Raw genomic sequence first — 24,280 nt, 5'->3', positions numbered from 1 at the left:
AAACCGTCTTGTTAAGATACTGCGACCTGCACGTCTCTACCAAGGTGCATTTAAACCGTCTTGTTAAGCTACTGCGACCTGCACGATTCTTCCAAGGGGCATTTAAACAGTCTTGTTAAGCTGCTGCGACCTGCATGTCTCTTCCAAAGGGCATTTAAACCGTCTTTTTAAGCTACTGCGATCTGCACGTCTCTTCCAAGGGGTATTTAAACCGTCTTGTTAAGCTACTGCGACCTGCATGTCTCTTCCAAGGGGCATTTAAACCATCTTATTAAGCTACTGCGACCTGCACCTCTCTTCCAATGGGCATTTAAACCGTCTTGTTAAGCTACTGCGACCTGCATGTCTCTTCCAAGTGGCATTTAAACCGTCTTTTTAAGCTACTGTGACCTGCACGTCTCTTGCAAGGGGCATTTAAACCGTCTTATTAAGCTACTGCGACCTGCACCTCTCTTCCAATGGGCATTTAAACCGTCTTGTTAAGCTAATGCGACCTCCACCGCTCTTCCAAGCGGCATTTAAACCATCTTGTTAAGCTACTGTGACCTGCACGTCTCTTGCAAGGGGCATTTAAACCGTCTTGTTAAGCTGCTGCGACCTGCACGTCTCTTCCAAGGTGCATTTAAACTGTCTTATTAAGATCCTGTGACCTGCACGTTTCTTCCAAGGGGCATTTAAACTCTCTTGTTAAGCTACTGCGACCTGCACGTCTCATCCAAGAGGCATTTAAACCGTCTTTTTAAGCTACTGCGACCTGCACGTCTCTTCCAAGGGGCATTTAAACCGTCTTTTTAAGCTATTGCGACCTCCACCGCTCTTCCAAGGGGCATTGAAACAGTCTTGTTAAGCTACTGTGACCGGCACGTGTCTACCAAGGGGCATTTAAACCGTCTTATTAAGCTACTGCGACCTGCACGTCTCTTGCAAGGGGCATTTAAACCGTCATATTAAGCTACTGCGACCTGTACGTCTCTTCCAAGGGGCATTTAAACTGTCTTGTTAAGCTACTGCGACCTGCACGTCTCTTCCAAAGGGCCTTTAATCCATCTTGTTAAACTACTACGACCTGCACTTTTCTTCCAAGGGGCATTTAAACCGTCTTGTTAAGCTACTGTGACCTGCATGTCTCTTCCAAGGGGCATTAAAACCATCTTGTTAAGCTACTGCGACCTCCACCGCTCTTCCAAGGGGCATATAAACCGTCTTGTTAAGCTACTGCGACCTGCACGTCTCTTCCAAGGGCCATTTAATCCTTCTTGGTAAGCTACTGCGACCTGCAAGCCTCTTCCAAGGGGCATTTAAACTATCTTGTTAAGCTACTGCGACCTGCACGTCTCTTCCAAGGGACATTTAAACAATCTTGTTAAGCTACTGCGACCTTCAAGTCTTTTCCAAGGGGCATTTAAACCGTCTTGTTAAGCTACCGCGACGTCCACCGCTCTTCCAACGAGCATTTAAACCATCTTCTTAAGCTACTGCGACCTGCACGTCTTTTTCATGGGGCATTTAAACTATCTTGGTAAGCTACTGCGACCTGCAAGCCTCTTCTAAGGGGCATTTAAACCATCTTGTTAAGCTACTGCGACCTGCAAGCCTCTTCTAAGGGGCATTTAAATCATCTTGTTAAGCTACTGCGATTTGCACGTCTCTTCCAAGGGGCATTTAAACTGTCTTGTTAAGCTACTGCGACCTGCACATCTCTTCAAAGGGGCATTTAAACCATCTTATTAAGCTACTGCGACCTGCACGTCTCTTCCAAGGGGCATTTAAACTGTCTTGTTAAGCTACTGCGACCTGCACGTCTCTTTCAAGGGGCATTTAAACTGTCTTGTTAAGCTACTGTGACCTACACCGCTCTTCCAAGTGGCATTTAAACCGTCTTGTTGAGCTTCTGCGACCTGCACGTCTCTTCCAAGGGGCATTTAAACCGTCTTGTTAAGCTACTGCGACCTGCACGTCTCTTCCAAGGAACATTTAAACCGTCTTATTAAGCTCCTGTTACCTGCACGTCTCTTCCAAGGGGCATTTAAACTGTCTTGTTAAGCTTCTGCGACCTCCACCGCTCTTCCAAGGGGCATTTAAACCATCTTGTTAAGCTACTGCGACCTGCACGTCTCTTCCAAGGGACATTTAAACCGTCTTGTTAAACTACTGCGACCTGCACGTCTCTTCCAAGGGGCATTTAAATTGTCTTGTTAAGCTACTGCGACTTGCACGTCTCTTCCAAGGGGCATTAAAACCGTCTTGTTAAGCTACTGAAACCTCCACCACTTTTCCAAGGGGCATTTAAACCATATTGTTAAGCTACTGCGACATGCACGTCTCTTCAATGGGGCATTTAAACCGTCTTGTTAAGTTACTGCGACCTGCATGTCTCTACCAAAGGGCATTTAAACCGTCTTTTTAAGCTACTGCGACCTGCACGTCTCTTCCAAGGGGCATTTAAACTGTCTTGTTAAGCTACTGCGACCTGCATGTCTCTTCCAAGGGGCATTTAAACCGTCTTATTAAGCTACTGCGACCTGCATGTCTCTTCCAAAGGGCATTTAAACTGTCTTTTTAAGCTACTGCGACCTGCACGTCTCTTCCAAGGGGCATTTAAACCGTCTTGTTAAGCTACTGCGACCTGCATGTCTCTTCCAATGGGCATTTAAACTGTCTTGTTAAGCTAATGCGACCTCCACCGCTCATCCAAGGGGCATTTAAACCATCTTGATAAGCTACTGCGACCTGCACGTCTCTTCCAAGTGGCATTTAAACCGTCTTATTAAGCTACTGCGACCTGCACGTCTCTTCCAAGAGGCATTTAAACAGTCTTGTTAAGCTACTGCGACCTGCACGTCTCTTCCAAGGGGCATTTAAACCGTCTTGTTAAGCTACTGTAACCTCCACCACATTTCCAAAGGGCATTTAAACCGTCTTGTTAAGCTACTGCGACCTGCACGTCTGTTCCAAGGGGCATTTAAACCGTCTTGTTAAGCTACTGCGACCTGCACGTCTCTTCCAAGAGGCATTTAAACAGTCTTGTTAAGCTACTGCGACCTGCACGTCTCTTCCAAGGTGCATTTAAACCGTCTTGTTAAGCTACTGTAACCTCCACCACATTTCCAAGGGGCATTTAAACCGTCTTGTTAAGCTACTGCGACCTGCACGTCTCTTCCAAGGGGCATTTAAACCGTCTTGTTAAGCTACTGCGACCTGCATGTCTCTTCCAAGGGGCATTTAAACCGTCTTGTTAAGCTACTGCGACCTGCACGTCTCTTCCAAGGGGCATTTAAACCGTCTTGTTAAGCTACTGTGACCTGCATGTCTATTCCAAGGGGCATTTAAACAGTCTTGTTAAGTTACTGCGACCTCCACCGCTCTTCCAAGGGGCATTTAAACCATCTTGTTAAGCTACTGCGACCTGCATGTCTCTTCCAAGGGGCATTTAAACCGTCTTATTAAGCTACTGCGACCTGCACGTCTCTTCCAAGAGGCATTTAAACCATCTTGTTAAGCTACTGCGACCTGCACCTCTCTTCCAATGGGCATTTAAACCGTCTTGTTAAGCTACTGCGACCTGCATGTCTATTCCAAGGGGCATTTAAACAGTCTTGTTAAGTTACTGCGACCTCCACCGCTCTTCCAATGGGCATTTAAACCGCCTTGTTAAGCTAATGCGACCTCCACCCCTCTTCCAAGTGGCATTTAAACCATCTTGTTAAGCTACTGTGACCTGCACGTCTCTTCCAAGAGGCATTTAAACCATCTTGTTAAGCTACTGCGACCTGCACCTCTCTTCCAATGGGCATTTAAACCGTCTTGTTAAGCTACTGCGACCTGCATGTCTCTTCCAAGTGGCATTTAAACCGTCTTTTTAAGCTACTGTGACCTGCACGTCTCTTGCAAGGGGCATTTAAACCGTCTTATTAAGCTACTGCCGCATGCACGTCTCTTCCAAGGGGCATTTAAACAGTCTTGTTAAGCTACTGCGACCTGCACGTCTCTTCCAATGGGCATTTAAACCGTCTTGTTAAGCTAATGCGACCTCCACCGCTCTTCCAAGGGGCATTTAAACCATCTTGTTAAGCTACTGCGACCTGCACGTCTCTTCCAAGTGGCATTTAAACCCCCTTGTTAAGCTACTGTGACCTGCACGTTTATACCAAGGGGCATTTAAAACGTCTTATTAAGCTACTGCGACCTGCACGTCTCTTGCAAGGTGCATTTAAACCGTCTTATTAAGCTACTGCGACCTGCACGTCTCTTCCAAGGGGCATTTAAACCGTCTTGGTAAGCTACTGCGACCTGCATGTCTCTACCAAGGGACATTTAAACCGTCTTATTAAGATCCTATGACCTGCATATTTCTTCGAAGGGGCATTTAAACAGTCTTGTTAAGCTACTACGACCTGCACGTCTCTTTCAAGGGGCATTTAAACTGTCTTGTTAATCTATTGCGACCTGCACGTCTCTTCCAAGGGGCATTTAAACCGTCTTTTTAAGCTACTGCGACCTGCACGTCTCTTCCAAGTTGCATTTAAACCGTCTTGTTAAGCTACTGCGACCTGCATGTCTCTTCCAAGGGGCATTTAAACCATCTTATTAAGCTACTGCGACCTGCAGGTCTCTTCCAATGGGCATTTAAACCGTCTTGTTAAGCTACTGCGACCTCCACCGCTCTTCCAAGGGGCATTTAAACCGTCTTGTTAAGCTACTGTGACCTGCACGTCTCTTCCAAGGGGCATTTAAACCATCTTGTTAAGCTACTGCGACATGCACTTCTCTTCCAAGGGGCATTTAAACCGTCTTGGTAAGCTACTGTGACCTGCATGTCTCTTCCAAGGGGCATTTAATCCGTCTTGTTAAGCTACTGCGACCTCCACCGCTCTTCCAAGGAGCATTAAAACTGTCTTGTTAAGCTACTGTGACCTGCAAGCCTCTTCCAAGGGGCATTTAAACTATCTTGTTAAGCTACTGCGACCTGCACGTCTCTTCCAAGGGGCATTTAAACAATCTTGTTAAGCTACTGCGAACTTCAAGTCTTTTCCAAGGGGCATTTAAACCGTCTTGTTAAGCTACTGCGACCTCCACCGCTCTTCCAAGGGGCATTTAAACCATCTTGTTAAGCTACTGCGACTTGCACGTCTCTTCCAAGGGGCATTTAAACCATCTTGGTAAGTTACTGCGACCTGCAAGCCTCTTCTAAGCGGCATTTAAACCGTCTTGTTAAGCTACTGCGACCTGCAAGTCTCTTCCAAGGGGCATTTAAACCATCTTGTTAAGCTACTGCGACCTGCACGTCTCTTCCAAGGGACATTTAAACCGTCTTATTAAGCTCCTGTGACCTGCACGTCTCTTCCAAGGGGCATTTAAACTGTCTTGTTAAGCTTCTGTGACCTCCACCGCTCTTCCAAGGGGCATTTAAACCATATTGTTAAGCGACTGCGACCTGCATGTCTATTCCAAGGGGCATTTAAACCGTCTTGTTAAGCTACTGCGACCTGCACGTCTCTTCCAAGGGGCATTTAAATTGTCTTGTTAAGCTACTGCGACTGGCACGTCTCTTCCAAGGGGCATTTAAACCGTCTTGTTAAACTACTGTAACCTCCACCACTTTTCCAAGGGGCATTTAAACCGTATTGTTAAGCTACTGCGACATCCACGTCTCTTCAATGGGGCATTTAAACCGTCTTGTTAAGATACTGCGACCTGCACGTCTCTACCAAGGTGCATTTAAACCGTCTTGTTAAGCTACTGCGACCTGCACGATTCTTCCAAGGGGCATTTAAACAGTCTTGTTAAGCTGCTGCGACCTGCATGTCTCTTCCAAAGGGCATTTAAACCGTCTTTTTAAGCTACTGCGATCTGCACGTCTCTTCCAAGGGGTATTTAAACCGTCTTGTTAAGCTACTGCGACCTGCATGTCTCTTCCAAGGGGCATTTAAACCATCTTATTAAGCTACTGCGACCTGCACCTCTCTTCCAATGGGCATTTAAACCGTCTTGTTAAGCTACTGCGACCTGCATGTCTCTTCCAAGTGGCATTTAAACCGTCTTTTTAAGCTACTGTGACCTGCACGTCTCTTGCAAGGGGCATTTAAACCGTCTTATTAAGCTACTGCGGCCTGCACGTCTCTTTCAAGGGGCATTTAAACAGTCTTGTTAAGCTACTGTAACCTCCACCACATTTCCAAGGGGCATTTAAACCGTCTTGTAAAGCTACTGTGACCTGCACGTCTCTTCCAAGGGGCATTTAAACCGACTTGTTAAGCTACAGCGACCTGCACGTCTCTTCCAAGGGGCATTTAAATTGTCTTGTTAAGCTACTGCGACTGGCACGTCTCTTCCAAGGGGCATTTAAACCGTCTTGTTAAGCTACTGCGACCTGCATGTCTCTTCCAAAGGGCATTTAAACCGTCTTATTAAGCTACTGCGGCCTGCACGTCTCTTCCAAAGGGCATTTAAACCGTCTTCTTAAGCTACTGCGGCCTGCACGTCTCTTCCAAGGGGCATTTAAACAGTCTTGCTAAGCTACTGCGACCTGCTAGTCTCTTCCAAGGGGCATTTAAACCGTCTTGTTAAGCTACTGTAACCTCCACCACATTTCCAAGGGGCATTTAAACCGTCTTGTTAAGCTAGTGCGACCTGCACGTCTCTTCCAAGGGGCATTTAAACCGTCTTGTTAAGCTACTGCGACCTGCATGACTCTTCCAAGGGGCATTTAAACCATCTTGTTAAGCTACTGCGACCTGCTAGTCTCTTCCAAGGGGCATTTAAACCGTCTTGTTAAGCTACTGTAACCTCCACCACATTTCCAAGGGGCATTTAAACCATCTTGTTAAGCTACTGCAACCTGCACGTCTCTTCCAAGGGGCATTTAAACCGTCTTCTTAAGCTACTGCGACCTGCATGTCTCTTCCAAGGGACATTTAAACCATCTTGTTAAGCTACTGCGACCTGCAAGTCTCTTCCAAGGGGCATTTAAACCGTCTTGTTAAGCTTCTGCGACCTGCACGTCTCTTCCAAGGGCATTTAAACCGTATTTTTAAGCTGCTGCGACGTCCACCGCTCTTCCAACGGGCATTTTTAAACCGTCTTCTTCAGCTACAGCAACCTGCATGTCTCTTCCAATGGGTATTTAAACCGTCTTATTAAGCTACTGCGACCTGCACCTCTCTTCCAATGGGCATTTAAACCGTCTTGTTAAGCTAATGCGACCTCCACCGCTCTTCCAAGCGGCATTTAAACCATCTCGTTAAGCTACTGTGACCTGCACGTCTCTTGCAAGGGGCATTTAAGCCGTCTTGTTAAGCTACTGCGACCTGCACGTCTCTTCCAAGGTGCATTTAAACTGTCTTATTAAGATCCTGTGACCTGCACGTTTCTTACAAGGGGCATTTAAACTCTCTTGTTAAGCTACTGCGACCTGCACGTCTCATCCAAGGGGCATTTAAACCGTCTTTTTAAGCTACTGCGACCTGCACGTCTCTTCCAAGGGGCATTTAAACCGTCTTTTTAAGCTATTGCGACCTCCACCGCTCTTCCAAGGGGCATTGAAACAGTCTTGTTAAGCTACTGTGACCGGCACGTTTCTACCAAGGGGCATTTAAATCGTCTTATTAAGCTACTGCGACCTGCACGTCTCTTGCAAGGGGCATTTAAACCGTCATATTAAGCTACTGCGACCTGTACGTCTCTTCCAATGGGCATTTAAACTGTCTTGTTAAGCTACTGTGACCTGCACGTCTCTTCCAAGGGCCATTTAATCCTTCTTGGTAAGCTACTCCGACCTGCAAGCCTCTTCCAAGGGGCATTTAAACTATCTTGTTAAGCTACTGCGACCTGCACGTCTCTTCCAAGGGGCATTTAAACAATCTTGTTAAGCTACTGCGACCTTCAAGTCTTTTCCAAGGGGCATTTAAACCGTCTTGTTAAGCTACCGCGACGTCCACCGCTCTTCCAACGGGCATTTAAACCATCTTCTTAAGCTACTGCGACCTGCACGTCTTTTTCATGGGGCATTTAAACTATCTTGGTAAGCTACTGCGACCTGCAAGCCTCTTCTAAGGGGCATTTAAACCATCTTGTTAAGCTACTGCGACCTGCAAGCCTCTTCTAAGGGGCATTTAAATCATCTTGTTAAGCTACTGCGACCTGCACGTCTCTTCCAAGGGGCATTTAAACCGTCTTGTTAAGCTACTGCGACCTGCACATCTCTTCAAAGGGGCATTTAAACCATCTTATTAAGCTACTGCGACCTGCACGTCTCTTCCAAGGGGCATTTAAACTGTCTTGTTAAGCTACTGCGACCTGCACGTCTCTTTCAAGGGGCATTTAAACTGTCTTGTTAAGCTACTGTGACCTACACCGCTCTTCCAAGTGGCATTTAAACCGTCTTGTTGAGCTTCTGCGACCTGCACGTCTCTTCCAAGGGGCATTTAAACCGTCTTGTTAAGCTACTGCGACCTGCACGTCTCTTCCAAGGAACATTTAAACCGTCTTATTAAGCTCCTGTGACCTGCACGTCTCTTCCAAGGGGCATTTAAACTGTCTTGTTAAGCTTCTGCGACCTCCACCGCTCTTCCAAGGGGCATTTAAACCATCTTGTAAAGCTACTGCGACCTGCACGTCTCTTCCAAGGGGCATTTAAACCGTCTTGTTAAACAACTGCGACCTGCACGTTTCTTCCAAGGGGCATTTAAATTGTCTTGTTAAGCTACTGCGACTTGCACGTCTCTTCCAAGGGGCATTTAAACCGTCTTGTTAAGCTACTGAAACCTCCACCACTTTTCCAAGGGGCATTTAAACCGTATTGTTAAGCTACTGCGACATGCACGTCTCTTCAAAGGGGCATTTAAACCGTCTTGTTAAGTTACTGCGACCTGCATGTCTCTACCCAAGGGCATTTAAACCGTCTTTTTAAGCTACTGCGACCTGCACGTCTCTTCCAAGGGGCATTTAAACTGTCTTGTTAAGCTACTGCGACCTGCATGTCTCTTCCAAGGGGCATTTAAACCGTCTTATTAAGCTACTGCGACCTGCATGTCTCTTCCAAAGGGCATTTAAACTGTCTTTTTAAGCTACTGCGACCTGCACGTCTCTTCCAAGGGGCATTTAAACCGTCTTGTTAAGCTACTGCGACCTGCATGTCTCTTCCAATGGGCATTTAAACTGTCTTGTTAAGCTAATGCGACATCCACCGCTCATCCAAGGGGCATTTAAACTATCTTGATAAGCTACTGCGACCTGCACGTCTCTTCCAAGTGGCATTTAAACCGTCTTATTAAGCTACTGCGACCTGCACGTCTCTTCCAAGAGGCATTTAAACAGTCTTGTTAAGCTACTGCGACCTGCACGTCTCTTCCAAGGGGCATTTAAACCGTCTTGTTAAGCTACTGTAACCTCCACCACATTTCCAAGGGGCATTTAAACCGTCTTGTTAAGCTACTGCGACCTGCACGTCTCTTCCAAGGGGCATTTAAACCGTCTTGTTAAGCTACTGCGACCTGCACGTCTCTTCCAAGAGGCATTTAAACAGTCTTGTTAAGCTACTGCGACCTGCACGTCTCTTCCAAGGTGCATTTAAACCGTCTTGTTAAGCTACTGTAATCTCCACCACATTTCCAAGGGGCATTTAAACCGTCTTGTTAAGCTACTGCGACCTGCACGTCTCTTCCAAGGGGCATTTAAACCGTCTTGTTAAGCTACTGCGACCTGCATGTCTCTTCCAAGGGGCATTTAAACCGTCTTGTTAAGCTACTGCGACCTGCACGTCTCTTCCAAGGGGCATTTAAACCGTCTTGTTAAGCTACTGTGACCTGCATGTCTATTCCAAGGGGCATTTAAACAGTCTTGTTAAGTTACTGCGACCTCCACCGCTCTTCCAAGGGGCATTTAAACCATCTTGTTAAGCTACTGCGACCTGCATGTCTCTTCCAAGGGGCATTTAAACCGTCTTATTAAGCTACTGCGACCTTCACCTTTCTTCCAATGGGCATTTAAACCGCCTTGTTAAGCTAATGCGACCTCCACCCCTCTTCCAAGTGGCATTTAAACCATCTTGTTAAGCTACTGCGACCTGCACGTTTCTTCCAAGGGCCATTTAATACATCTTGGTAAGCTACTGCGACCTGCAAGCCTCTTCCAAGGGGCATTTAAACCGTCTTGTTAAGCTAATGTGACCTGCATGTCTCTTCCAAGGGGCATTTAAACCGTCTTGTTAAGCTACTGCGACCTCCACCGCTCTTCCAAGGGGCAATTAAACCATCTTGTTAAGCTACTGCGACCTGCACGTCTCTTCCAAAGGCCATTTAATCCGTCTTGGTAAGCTACTGCGACCTGCAAGCCTCTTCCATGTGGCATTTAAACTGTCTTGTTAAGCTACTGCGACCTGCACGTCTCTTCCAAGGGGCATTTAAACTGTCTTGTTAAGCTACTGTGACCTACACCGCTTTTCCAAGTGGCATTTAAACCGTCTTGTTAAGCAACTGCGACCTGCACGTCTCTTCCGAGGGGCATTTAAACCGTCTTGTTAAGCTACTGCGACCTGCACGTCTCTTCCAAGAGACTTTTAAACTGTCTTATTAAGCTCCTGTGACCTGCCCGTCTCTTCCAAGGGGCATTTAAACTGTCTTGTTAAGCTTCTGCGACCGCCACCGCTCTTCCAAGGGGCATTTAAACCGTCTTGTTGAGCTACTGCGACTTGCATGTCTCTTCCAAGGGGCATTTAAACCGTCTTGTAAAGCTACTGCGACATGTACGTCTCTTCAATGGGGCATTTAAACAGTCTTGTTAAGCTGCTGCGACCTACATGTCTCTTCCAAAGGGCATTTAAACGGACTTTTTAAGCTACTGCGACCTGCACGTCTCTTCCAAGGGGCATTTAAACCGTCTTGTTAAGCTACTGCAACCTGCATGTCTCTTCCAAGGGGCATTTAAACAGTCGTGTTAAGCTGCTGCGACCTGCATGTCTCTTCCAAGGGGCATTTAAACAGTCGTGTTAAGCTACTGCGACCTGCACGTCTCTTCCAAGGGGCAGTTAAACAGTCGTGTTAAGCTGCTGCGATCTGCATGTCTCTTCCAAGGGGCATTTAAACCGTCTTTTTAAGCTACTGCGACCTGCACGTCTCTTCCAAGGGGCATTTAAACCGTCTTGTTAAGCTACTGCGTCCTGCATGTCTCTTCCAAGGGGCATTTAAACCATCTTATTAAGCTACTGCGACCTGCACCTCTCTTCCAATGGGCATTTAAACCGTCTTGTTAAGCTACTGCGACCTGCACGTCTCTTCCAAGGGGCATTTAAACCGTATTGTTAAGCTACTGAAACCTCCACCACATTTCCAAGGGGCATTTAAACAGTCTTGTTAAGCTAATGCGACCTCCACCGCTCTTCCAAGGGGCATTTAAACAGTCTTGTTAAGCTACTGCGACCTCCACCGCTATTCGAAGGGGCATTTAAACCGTCTTGGTAAGCTTCTGTGACCTGCATGTCTCTTCCAAGGGGCATTTAAACCGTCTTGTTAAGATACTGCGACCTCCACCGCTCTTCCAAGGGCCATATAATCCGTCTTGGTAAGCTACTGAGACCTGCATGCCTCTTCTAAGCGGCATTTAAACCGTCTTGTTAAGCTACTGCGACCTGCACGTCTCTTCCAAGGGGCATTTAAACCATCTTATTAAGCTACTGCGACCTGCACGTCTCTTCCAAGGGGCATTTAAACTGTCTTGTTAAGCTACTGCGACCTGTGCGTCTCTTCCAAGGGGCATTTAAACTGTCTTGTTAAGCTAATGCGACCTCCACCGCTCATCCAAGGGGCATTTAAACCGTCTTATTAAGCTACTGCGACCTGCACGTCTCTTCAAAGTGGCATTTAAACCGTCTTTTTAAGCTGCTGCGACCTACATGTCTCTTCCAAAGGGCATTTAAACGGACTTTTTAAGCTACTGCGACCTGCACGTCTCTTCCAAGGGGCATTTAAACCGTCTTGTTAAGCTACTGCAACCTGCATGTCTCTTCCAAGGGGCATTTAAACCATCTTATTAAGTACTGCGACCTGCACCTCTCTTCCAATGGGCATTTAAACCGTCTTGCTAAGCTAATGCGACCTCCATCGCTCATCCAAGGGGCATTTAAACCATCTTGTTAAGCTACTGCGACCTGCACGTCTCTTCCAAGTGGCATTTAAACCGTCTTTTTAAGCTACTGTGACCTGCACGTCTCTTGCAAGGGGCATTTAAAACGTCTTATTAAGCTACTGCGACCTGCACGTCTCTTCCAAGGGGCATTTAAACCATCTTATTAAGCTACTGCGACCTGCACGTCTCTTCCAAGGGGCATTTAAACTGTCTTGCTAAGCTACTGCGACCTCCACCGCCTTTCCAAGGGGCATTTAAACCGTCTTGTTAAGCTACTGTGACCTGCACGTCTCTTCCAAGGGGCATTTAAACCATCTTGTTAAGCTATGCGACCTGCACGTCTCTTCAAAGGGGCATTTAAATTGTCTTGTTAAGCTACTGCGACTTGCACGTCCCTTCCAAGGGGCATTTAAACCGACTTGTTAAGCTACTGTAACCTCCACCACTTTTCCAAGGGGCATTTAAACCGTCTTGTTAAGCTACTGCGACCTGCACGTCTCTTCCAAGGGGCATTTAAACAGTCGTGTTAAGCTGCTGCGACCTGCATGTCTCTTCCAAAGGGCATTTAAACAGTCGTGTTAAGCTGCTGCGACCTGCATGTCTCTTCCAAGGGGCATTTAAACAGTCGTGTTAAGCTGCTGCGACCTGCATGTCTCTTCCAAGGGGCATTTAAACAGTCATGTTTAGCTACTGCGACCTGCACGTCTCTTCCAAGGGGCAGTTAAACAGTCGTGTTAACCTGCTGCGACCTGCATGTCTCTTCCAAGGGGCATTTAAACCGTCTTTTTAAGCTACTGCGACCTTCACGTCTCTTCCAAGGGGCATTTAAACCGTCTTGTTAAGCTACTGCGTCCTGCATGTCTCTTCCAAGGGGCATTTAAACCATCTTATTAAGCTACTGCGACCTGCACCTCTCTTCCAATGGGCATTTAAACCGTCTTGTTAAGCTAATGCGACCTCCACCGCTCATCCAATGGGCATTTAAATCATCTTATTAAGCTACTGCGACCTGCACGTCTCTTCCAAGGGGCATTTAAACAGTCTTGTTAAGCTACTGCGACCTGCACATCTCTTCCAAGGGGCATTTAAACCGTATTGTTAAGCTACTGAAACCTCCACCACATTTCCAAGGGGCATTTAAACCGTCTTGTTAAGCTACTGCGACCTGCACGTCTCTTCCAAAGGGCATTTAATCCGTCTTGTTAAGCTACTGCGTTCTGCGTGTCTCTTCCAAAGGGCATTTAACCATCTTGTTAAGCTACTGCGACCTGCACGTCTCTTCGAAGGGGCATTTAAACCGTCTTGTTAAGCTACTGTGACCTGCATGTCTATTCCAAGGGGCATTTAAACCCTCTTGTTAAGCTACTGCGACCTCCACCGCTCTTCCAAGGGGCAGTTAAACCGTCTTATTAAGCTACTGCGACCTGCACCTCTCTTCCAATGGGCATTTAAACCATCTTGTTAAGCTACTGTAACCTCCACCACATTTCCAAGGGGCATTTAAACCATCTTCTTAAGCTACTGCGACCTGCACGTCTCTTCCAAGGGGCATTTAAACTGTCTTATTAAGCTACTGCGACCTGCACGTCTCTTCCAAGGGGCATTTAAACTGTCTTATTAAGATCTTGTGACCTGCACTTTTCTTTCAAGGGGCATTTAAACTGTCTTGTTAAGCTATTGCGACCTCCACCGCACTTACAAGGGTCACTTAAACAGTCTTGTTAAGCTACTACGACCTGCACGTCTCTTTCAAGGGGCATTTAAACTGTCTTGTTAAACTACTGCGACCTGCACGTCTCTTCCAAGGGGCATTTAAAACGTCTTTTTAAGCTACTGCGACCTGCACGTCTCTTCTAAGGGGCATTTAAACCGTCTTGTTAAGCTACTGCGACCTGCATGTCTCTTTCAAGGGGCATTTAAAACGTCTTATTAAGCTACTGCGACCTGCAGGTCTCTTCCAATGGGCATTTAAACCGTCTTGTTAAGCTAATGCGACCTCCACCGCTCTTCCAAGGGGCATTTAAACCGTCTTGTTAAGCTACTGCGACCTCCACGGCTCTTCCAAGGGGTATTTAAACCGTCTTATTAAGCTACTGCGACCTTCACCGCTCTTCCAAGGGGCATTTAAACCGTCTTGTTAAGCTAATGCGACCTCCACCGCTCTTCCAAGGGGCATTTAAACCGTCTTGTTAAGCTACTGTAACCTCCACCACATTTCCAAGGGGCATTTAAACCGCCTTGTTAAGCTACTGCGACCTGCATGTCTCTTCTCAAGGGGCATTTAAACCGTCTTGTTAATCTACTGCGACCTGCACGTCTCTTCCAAGGGGCATTTAAGCCATCTTGTTAAGCGACTGCGACCTGCACTTCTCTTCCAAGGGGCATTTAAACCGTCTTTTTAATCTACTGCGACCTGCATGTCTCTTTCAAGGGGCATTTAAACCGTCTTATTAAGCTAGTGCGACCTGCAGGTCTCTACCATTGGGCATTTAAACCGTCTTGTTAAGCTACTGCGACCTGCACGTCTCTTCCAAGGGGCATTTAAACCGTCTTATTAAGCTACTGCGACCTTCACCTCTCTTCCAATGTGCATTTAAACAATCTTGTTAAGCTAATGCGACCTCCACCGCTCTTCCAAGGGGCATTTAAACCTTCTTCTTAAGCTACTGCGAACTGCACGTCTCTTCCAAGTGGCATTTAAACCGTCTTGTTAAGCTACTGTGACCTGCACGTCTCCTGCAAGGGGCATTTAAACCGTCTTGTTAAGCGACTGCGACCTGCACGTCTCTTCTCAAGGGGCATTTAAACCGTCTTGTTAATCTACTGCGACCTGCACGTCTCTTCCAAGGGGCATTTAAACCATATTGTTAAGCTACTGCGACCTGCACTTCTCTTCCAAGGGGCATTTAAACCGTCTTGTTAAGCTACTGTGAGCTGCATGTCTCTTCCAAGGGGCATTTAAACCGTCTTTTTAAGCTACTGCGACCTGCATGTCTCTTCCAAGGGGCATTTAAACCGTCTTGTTAAGCTACTGTGACCTGCACGTCTCTTCCAAGGGCCAAATAATCCGCCTTGGTAAGCTACTGCGACCTGCAAGCATTTTCCAAGGGGCATTTAAACCGTCTTGTTAAGCTACTGCGACCTGCACGTCTCTTCCAAAGGGCATTTAATCCGTCTTGTTAAGCTACTGCGTCCTGCATGTCTCTTCCAAGGGGCATTTAAACCATCTTGTTAAGCAACTGCGACCTGCACATCTCTTCCAATGGGCATTTAAACTGTCTTGTTAAGCTACTGCGACCTCCACCGCACTTACAAGGGGCATTTAAACAGTCTTGTTAAGCTACTACGACCTGCACGTCTCTTTCAAGGGGCATTTAAACTGTCTTGTTAAGCTACTGCGACCTGCACGTCTCTTCCAAGGGGCATCTAAACCGTCTTTTTAAGCTACTGAGACCTGCACGTCTCTTCTAAGGGGCATTTAAACCGTCTTGTTAAGCTACTGCGACCTGCATGTCTCTTTCAAGGGGCATTTAAACCGTCTTATTAAGCTAGTGCGACCTGCAGGTCTCTACCTTTGGGCATTTAAACCGTCTTGTTAAGCTACTGCGACCTGCACGTCTCTTCCAAGGGGCATTTAAACCGTCTTATTAAGCTACTGCGACCTTCACCTCTCTTCCAATGTGCATTTAAACAGTCTTGTTAAGCTAATGCGACCTCCACCGCTCTTCCAAGGGGCATTTAAACCTTCTTCTTAAGCTACTGCGAACTGCACGTCTCTTCCAAGTGGCATTTAAACCGTCTTGTTAAGCTACTGTGACCTGCACGTCTCCTGCAAGGGGCATTTAAACCGTCTTGTTAAGCTACTGCGACCTGCACGTCTCTTCTCAAGGGGCATTTAAACCGTCTTGTTAATCTACTGCGACCTGCACGTCTCTTCCAAGGGGAATTTAAACCATCTTGTTAAGCTACTGCGACCTGCACTTCTCTTCCAAGGGGCATTTAAACCGTCTTGTTAAGCTACTGTGACCTGCATGTCTCTTCCAAGGGGCATTTAAACCGTCTTTTTAAGCTACTGCGACCTCCACCGCTCTTCCAAGGGGCATTTAAACCGTCTTGGTAAGCTTCTGTGACCTGCATGTCTCTTCCAAGGGGCATTTAAACCGTCTTGCTAAGCTACTGTGACCTGCACGTCTCTTCCAAGGGCCAAATAATCCGCCTTGGTAAGCTACTGCGACCTGCAAGCATTTTCCAAGGGGCATTTAAACCGTCTTGTTAAGCTACTGCGACCTCCACCGCTCTTCCAAGGGGCATTTAAACCGTCTTGTTAAGCTACTGCGACCTCCACCGCTCTTCGAAAGGGCATTTAAACCGTCTTGGTAAGCTTCTGTGACCTGCATGTCTCTTCCAAGGGGCATTTAAACCGTCTTGTTAAGATACTGCGACCTCCACCGCTCTTCCAAGGGCCATATAATCGGTCTTGGTAAGCTACTGAGACCTGCATACCTCTTCTAAGCGGCATTTAAACCGTCTTGTTAAGCTACTGCGATCTGCACGTCTCTTCCAAGTGGCATTTAAACCGTCTTGTTAAGCTACTGCGACCTACACGTCTCTTCCAAGGGGCATTTAAACCATCTTATTCAGCTACTGCGACCTGCACGTCTCTTCCAAGGGGCATTTAAACTGTCTTGTTAAGCTACTGCGACCTGCACGTCTCTTCCAAGGGGCATTTAAACTGTCTTGTTAAGCTACTGCGACCTGCACGTCTCTTCCAAGGGGCATTTAAACTGTCTTGTTAAGCTAATGCGACCTCCACCGCTCATCCAAGGAGCATTTAAACCGTCTTATTAAGCTACTGCGACCTGCACGTCTCTTCAAAGTGGCATTTAAACCGTCTTTTTAAGCTACTGTGACCTGCACGTCTCTTGCAAGGGGCATTTAAACCGTCTTATTAAGCTACTGCGACCTGCAAGTCTCTTCCAATGGGCATTTAAACAGTCTTGTTAAGCTACTGCGACCTGCACGTCTCTTCCAAGGGGCATTTAAACCGTCTTGTTAAGCTACTGTAACCTCCACCACATTTCCAAGGGACATTTAAACCATCTTGTTAAGCTACTGCGACCTGCACGTCTCTTCCAAGAGGCATTTAAACCGTCTTGTTAAGCTACAGTGACCTGCATGTCTATTTCAAGGGGCATTTAAACCGTCTTGTTAAGCTACTGCGACCTCCACCGCTCTTCCAAGGGGCATTTAAACCGTCTTGTTAAGCTACTGCGACCTGCATGTCTCTTCCAAGGGGCATTTAAACCGTCTTATTTAGCTACTGCGACCTGCTCCTCTCTTCCAATGGGCATTTAAAACGTTTTGTTAAGCTAATGCGACCTCCACCACTCTTTCAAGGGGCATTTAATCCATCTTGTTAAGCTACTGCGACCTGCACGTCTCTTCCAAGGGGCATTTAAACCGTCTTGTTAAGCTACTGCGACCTGCACGTCTCTTCCAAGGGGCATTTAAACCGTCTTGTTAAGCTACTGCGACCAGCACGTCTCTTCCAAGGGGCATTTAAACCGTTTTGATAAGCTACTGCGACCTGCACCTCTCTTCCAAGGGCCATTTAAACCGTCTTGGTAAGTTACTACGACCTGCACGTCTCTTCGAAGGGACATTTAAACCGTCTTATTAAGATCCTGTGACCTGCAAGTCTCTTCCAAGGGGCTTTTAAACCGTCTTGTTAAGCTACTGCGACCTGCACGTCTCTTCCAAGGGGCATTTAAACCGTCTTATTAAGCTACTGCGACCTTCACCTCTCTTCCAATGTGCATTTAAACAGTCTTGTTAAGCTAATGCGACTTGCACGTCTCTTCCAAGGGGCATTTAAACCATCTTGTTAAGCTACTGTAACCTCCACCACTTTTCCAAGGGGCATTTAAACCGTCTTGTTAAGCTGCTGCGACCTGCACGTCTCTTCAATGGGACATTTGAACCGTCTTGTTAAGCTACTGCGACCTGCATGTCTCTACCAAGGGGCATTTAAACCGTCTTGTTAAGCTACTGCGACCTGCACGTCTCTTCCACGCGGCATTTATACAGTCTTGTTAAGCTGCTGTGACCTGCATGTCTCTTCCAAAGGGCATTTAAACTGTCTTGTTAAGCTACTGCGACCTACATGGCTCTTCCAAGGGGCATTTAAACCGTCTTGTTAAGCTACTGCGACCTGCATGTCTCTTCCAAAGGGCATTTAAATCGTCTTGGTAAGCTACTGCGACCTGTACTTCTCTTCCAAAGGGCATTTAAACCATCTTGTTAAGCTACTGTGACCTCCACCGCTCTACCAAGGGGCATTTAAACCGTCTTTTTAAGCTACTGCAACCTGCACGTCTCTTCCAAGGGGCATTTAAACTGTCTTGTTAAGCTACTGCGACCTGCACGTCTCTTCCAAGGGACATTTAAACCGTCTTATTAAGCTCCTGTGACCTGCACGTCTCTTCCAAGGGGTATTTAAACCGTCTTATTAAGCTACTGCGACCTTCACCGCTCTTCCAAGGGGCATTTAAACCGTCTTGTTAAGCTAATGCGACCTCCACCGCTCTTCCAAGGGGCATTTAAACCGTCTTCTTAAGCTACTGTAACCTCCACCACATTTCCAAGGGGCATTTAAACCGCCTTGTTAAGCTACTGCGACCTGCACGTGTCTTCTCAAGGGGCATTTAAACCGTCTTGTTAATCTACTGCGACCTGCACGTCTCTTCCAAGGGGCATTTAAGCCATCTTGTTAAGCTACTGCGACCTGCACCTCTCTTCCAATGGGCATTTAAACCGTCTTGTTAAGCTAATGCGACCTCCACCACATTTCCAAGGGGCATTTAAACCATCTTGTTAAGCTACTGCGACCTGCACGTCTATTCCAAGTGGCATTTAAACAGTCTTTTTAAGCTACTGTGACCTGCACGTCTTTGGCAAGGGGCATTTAAAACGTCTTATTAAGCTACTGCGACCTGCACGTCTCTTCCAAGGGGCATGTAAACCGTCTTGTTAAGCTACTGCGACCTGCACGTCTCTTCCAAAGGGCATTTAATCCGTCTTGTTAAGCTACTGCGTCCTGCATGTCTCTTTCAAGGGGCATTTAAACCATCTTGTTAAGCTACTGCGACCTGCACGTCTCTTCGAAGGGGCATTTAAACCGTCTTGTTAAGCTACTGGGACCTGCACGTCTCTTCCAAAGGGCATTTAATCCGTCTTGTTAAGCTACTGCATCCTGCATGTCTCTTCCAAGGGGCATTTAAACCATCTTGTTAAGCTACTGCGACCTGCACGTCTCTTCGAAGGGGCTTTTAAACCGTCTTGTTAAGCTACTGCGACCTGCACGTCTCTTCCAAAGTGCATTTAATCCGTCTTGTTAAGCTACTGGGTCCTGCATGTCTCTTCCAAGGGGCATTTAAACTGTCTTATTAACCTACTACGACCTGCACCTCTCTTCCAATGGGCATTTAAACCGTCTTGTTAAGCTAAAGCGACCTCCACCGCTCTTCCAAGGGGCATTTAAACCATCTTGTTAAGCTACTGTCACCTGCACGTCTCTTGCAAGGGGCATTTAAACCGTCTTATTAAGATCTCGTGACCTGCACTTTTCTTTCAAGGGGCATTTAAACTGTCTTGTTAAGCTATTGCGACCTCCACCGCACTTACAAGGGGCACTTAAACAGTCTTGTTAAGCTACTACGACCTGCACGTCTCTTTCAAGGGGCATTTAAACTGTCTTGTTAAACTACTGCGACCTGCACGTCTCTTCCAAGGGGCATTTAAAACGTCTTTTTAAGCTACTGCGACCTGCACGTCTCTTCTAAGGGGCATTTAAACCGTCTTGTTAAGCTACTGCGACCTGCATGTCTCTTTCAAGGGGCATTTAAAACGTCTTATTAAGCTACTGCGACCTGCAGGTCTCTTCCAATGGGCATTTAAACCGTCTTGTTAAGCTTCTGCGACCTCCACCGCTCTTCCAAGGGGCATTTAAACCGTCTTGTTAAGCTACTGCGACCTCCACGGCTCTTCCAAGGGGTATTTAAACCGTCTTATTAAGCTACTGCGACCTTCACCGCTCTTCCAAGGGGCATTTAAACCGTCTTGTTAAGCTAATGCGACCTCCACCGCTCTTCCAAGGGGCATTTAAACCGTCTTGTTAAGCTACTGTAACCTCCACCACATTTCCAAGGGGCATTTAAACCGCCTTGTTAAGCTACTGCGACCTGCATGTCTCTTCTCAAGGGGCATTTAAACCGTCTTGTTAATCTACTGCGACCTGCACGTCTCTTCCAAGGGGCATTTAAGCCATCTTGTTAAGCGACTGCGACCTGCACTTCTCTTCCAAGGGGCATTTAAACCGTCTTGTTAATCTACTGCGACCTGCATGTCTCTTTCAAGGGGCATTTAAACCGTCTTATTAAGCTAGTGCGACCTGCAGGTCTCTACCATTGGGCATTTAAACCGTCTTGTTAAGCTACTGCGACCTGCACGTCTCTTCCAAGGGGCATTTAAACCGTCTTATTAAGCTACTGCGACCTTCACCTCTCTTCCAATGTGCATTTAAACAATCTTGTTAAGCTAATGCGACCTCCACCGCTCTTCCAAGGGGCATTTAAACCTTCTTCTTAAGCTACTGCGAACTGCACGTCTCTTCCAAGTGGCATTTAAACCGTCTTGTTAAGCTACTGTGACCTGCACGTCTCCTGCAAGGGGCATTTAAACCGTCTTGTTAAGCGACTGCGACCTGCACGTCTCTTCTCAAGGGGCATTTAAACCGTCTTGTTAATCTACTGCGACCTGCACGTCTCTTCCAAGGGGCATTTAAACCATATTGTTAAGCTACTGCGACCTGCACTTCTCTTCCAAGGGGCATTTAAACCGTCTTGTTAAGCTACTGTGAGCTGCATGTCTCTTCCAAGGGGCATTTAAACCGTCTTTTTAAGCTACTGCGACCTGCATGTCTCTTCCAAGGGGCATTTAAACCGTCTTGTTAAGCTACTGTGACCTGCACGTCTCTTCCAAGGGCCAAATAATCCGCCTTGGTAAGCTACTGCGACCTGCAAGCATTTTCCAAGGGGCATTTAAACCGTCTTGTTAAGCTACTGCGACCTGCACGTCTCTTCCAAAGGGCATTTAATCCGTCTTGTTAAGCTACTGCGTCCTGCATGTCTCTTCCAAGGGGCATTTAAACCATCTTGTTAAGCTACTGCGACCTGCACGTCTCTTCGAAGGGGCATTTAAACCGTCTTGTTAAGCTACTGCGACCTGCACGTCTCTTCCAAAGGACATTTAATCCGTCTTGTTAAGCTACTGCGTCCTGCATGTCTCTTCCAAGGGGAATTTAAACCATCTTGTTAAGCTACTGCGACCTGCACGTCTATTCCAAGGGGCATTTAAACCGTCTTGTTAAGCTACTGCGACCTCCACCGCTCTTCCAAGGGGCATTTAAACTGTCTTATTAAGCTACTGCGACCTGCACCTCTCTTCCAATGGGCATTTAAACCGTCTTGTTAAGCTAAAGCGACCTCCACCGCTCTTCCAAGGGGCATTTAAACCATCTTGTTAAGCTACTGTCACCTACACGTCTCTTGCAAGGGGCATTTAAACCGTCTTGTTAACCTACTGTGACCTGCACGTCTCTTGCAAGGGGCATTTAAACCGTTTTGTTAAGCTACTGCGACCTGCACGTCACTTGAAAGGGGCATTTAATCCATCTTATTAAGCTTCTGCGAACTGCACGTCTTTTCCAATGGGCATTTAAACTGTCTTATTAAGATCCTGTGACCTGCACTTTTCTTCCAAGGGGCATTTAAACCATCTTGTTAAGCAACTGCGACCTGCACATCTCTTCCAATGGGCATTTAAACTGTCTTGTTAAGCTACTGCGACCTCCACCGCACTTACAAGGGGCATTTAAACAGTCTTGTTAAGCTACTACGACCTGCACGTCTCTTTCAAGGGGCATTTAAACTGTCTTGTTAAGCTACTGCGACCTGCACGTCTCTTCCAAGGGGCATTTAAACCGTCTTTTTAAGCTACTGAGACCTGCACGTCTCTTCTAAGGGGCATTTAAACCGTCTTGTTAAGCTACTGCGACCTGCATGTCTCTTTCAAGGGGCATTTAAACCGTCTTATTAAGCTAGTGCGACCTGCAGGTCTCTACCTTTGGGCATTTAAACCGTCTTGTTAAGCTACTGCGACCTGCACGTCTCTTCCAAGGGGCATTTAAACCGTCTTATTAAGCTACTGCGACCTTCACCTCTCTTCCAATGTGCATTTAAACAGTCTTGTTAAGCTAATGCGACCTCCACCGCTCTTCCAAGGGGCATTTAAACCTTCTTCTTAAGCTACTGCGAACTGCACGTCTCTTCCAAGTGGCATTTAAACCGTCTTGTTAAGCTACTGTGACCTGCACGTCTCCTGCAAGGGGCATTTAAACCGTCTTGTTAAGCTACTGCGACCTGCACGTCTCTTCTCAAGGGGCATTTAAACCGTCTTGTTAATCTACTGCGACCTGCACGTCTCTTCCAAGGGGCATTTAAACCATCTTGTTAAGCTACTGCGACCTGCACTTCTCTTCCAAGGGGCATTTAAACCGTCTTGTTAAGCTACTGTGACCTGCATGTCTCTTCCAAGGGGCATTTAAACCGTCTTTTTAAGCTACTGCGACCTCCACCGCTCTTCCAAGGGGCATTTAAACCGTCTTGGTAAGCTTCTGTGACCTGCATGTCTCTTCCAAGGGGCATTTAAACCGTCTTGCTAAGCTACTGTGACCTGCACGTCTCTTCCAAGGGCCAAATAATCCGCCTTGGTAAGCTACTGCGACCTGCAAGCATTTTCCAAGGGGCATTTAAACCGTCTTGTTAAGCTACTGCGACCTCCACCGCTCTTCCAAGGGGCATTTAAACCGTCTTGTTAAGCTACTGCGACCTCCACCGCTCTTCGAAAGGGCATTTAAACCGTCTTGGGAAGCTTCTGTGACCTGCATGTCTCTTCCAAGGGGCATTTAAACCGTCTTGTTAAGATACTGCGACCTCCACCGCTCTTCCAAGGGCCATATAATCGGTCTTGGTAAGCTACTGAGACCTGCATGCCTCTTCTAAGCGGCATTTAAACCGTCTTGTTAAGCTACTGCGATCTGCACGTCTCTTCCAAGTGGCATTTAAACCGTCTTGTTAAGCTACTGCGACCTACACGTCTCTTCCAAGGGGCATTTAAACCATCTTATTCAGCTACTGCGACCTGCACGTCTCTTCCAAGGGGCATTTAAACTGTCTTGTTAAGCTACTGCGACCTGCACGTCTCTTCCAAGGGGCATTTAAACTGTCTTGTTAAGCTACTGCGACCTGCACGTCTCTTCCAAGGGGCATTTAAACTGTCTTGTTAAGCTAATGCGACCTCCACCGCTCATCCAAGGAGCATTTAAACCGTCTTATTAAGCTACTGCGACCTGCAAGTCTCTTCCAATGGGCATTTAAACAGTCTTGTTAAGCTACTGCGACCTGCACGTCTCTTCCAAGGGGCATTTAAAACGTCTTGTTAAGCTACTGTAACCTCCACCACATTTCCAAGGGACATTTAAACCATCTTGTTAAGCTACTGCGACCTGCACGTCTCTTCCAAGAAGCATTTAAACCGTCTTGTTAAGCTACAGTGACCTGCATGTCTATTTCAAGGGGCATTTAAACCGTCTTGTTAAGCTACTGCGACCTCCACCGCTCTTCCAAGGGGCATTTAAACCGTCTTGTTAAGCTACTGCGACCTGCATGTCTCTTCCAAGGGGCATTTAAACCGTCTTATTTAGCTACTGCGACCTGCTCCTCTCTTCCAATGGGCATTTAAAACGTTTTGTTAAGCTAATGCGACCTCCACCACTCTTTCAAGGGGCATTTAATCCATCTTGTTAAGCTACTGCGACCTGCATGTCTCTTTCAAGGGGAATTTAAAACGTCTTATTAAGCTACTGCGACCTGCAGGTCTCTTCCAATGGGCATTTAAACCGTCTTGTTAAGCTTCTGCGACCTCCACCGCTCTTCCAAGGGGCATTTAAACCGTCTTGTTAAGCTACTGCGACCTCCACGGCTCTTCCAAGGGGTATTTAAACCGTCTTATTAAGCTACTGCGACCTTCACCGCTCTTCCAA

Source organism: Phyllobates terribilis, unplaced genomic scaffold (assembly GCF_046119375.1).
Source record: "Phyllobates terribilis strain yellow unplaced genomic scaffold, ASM4611937v1 Scaffold_5__5_contigs__length_657084704, whole genome shotgun sequence".
NCBI lineage: Eukaryota > Metazoa > Chordata > Amphibia > Anura > Dendrobatidae > Phyllobates > Phyllobates terribilis.
This window is presented reverse-complemented; position numbering follows the sequence as displayed.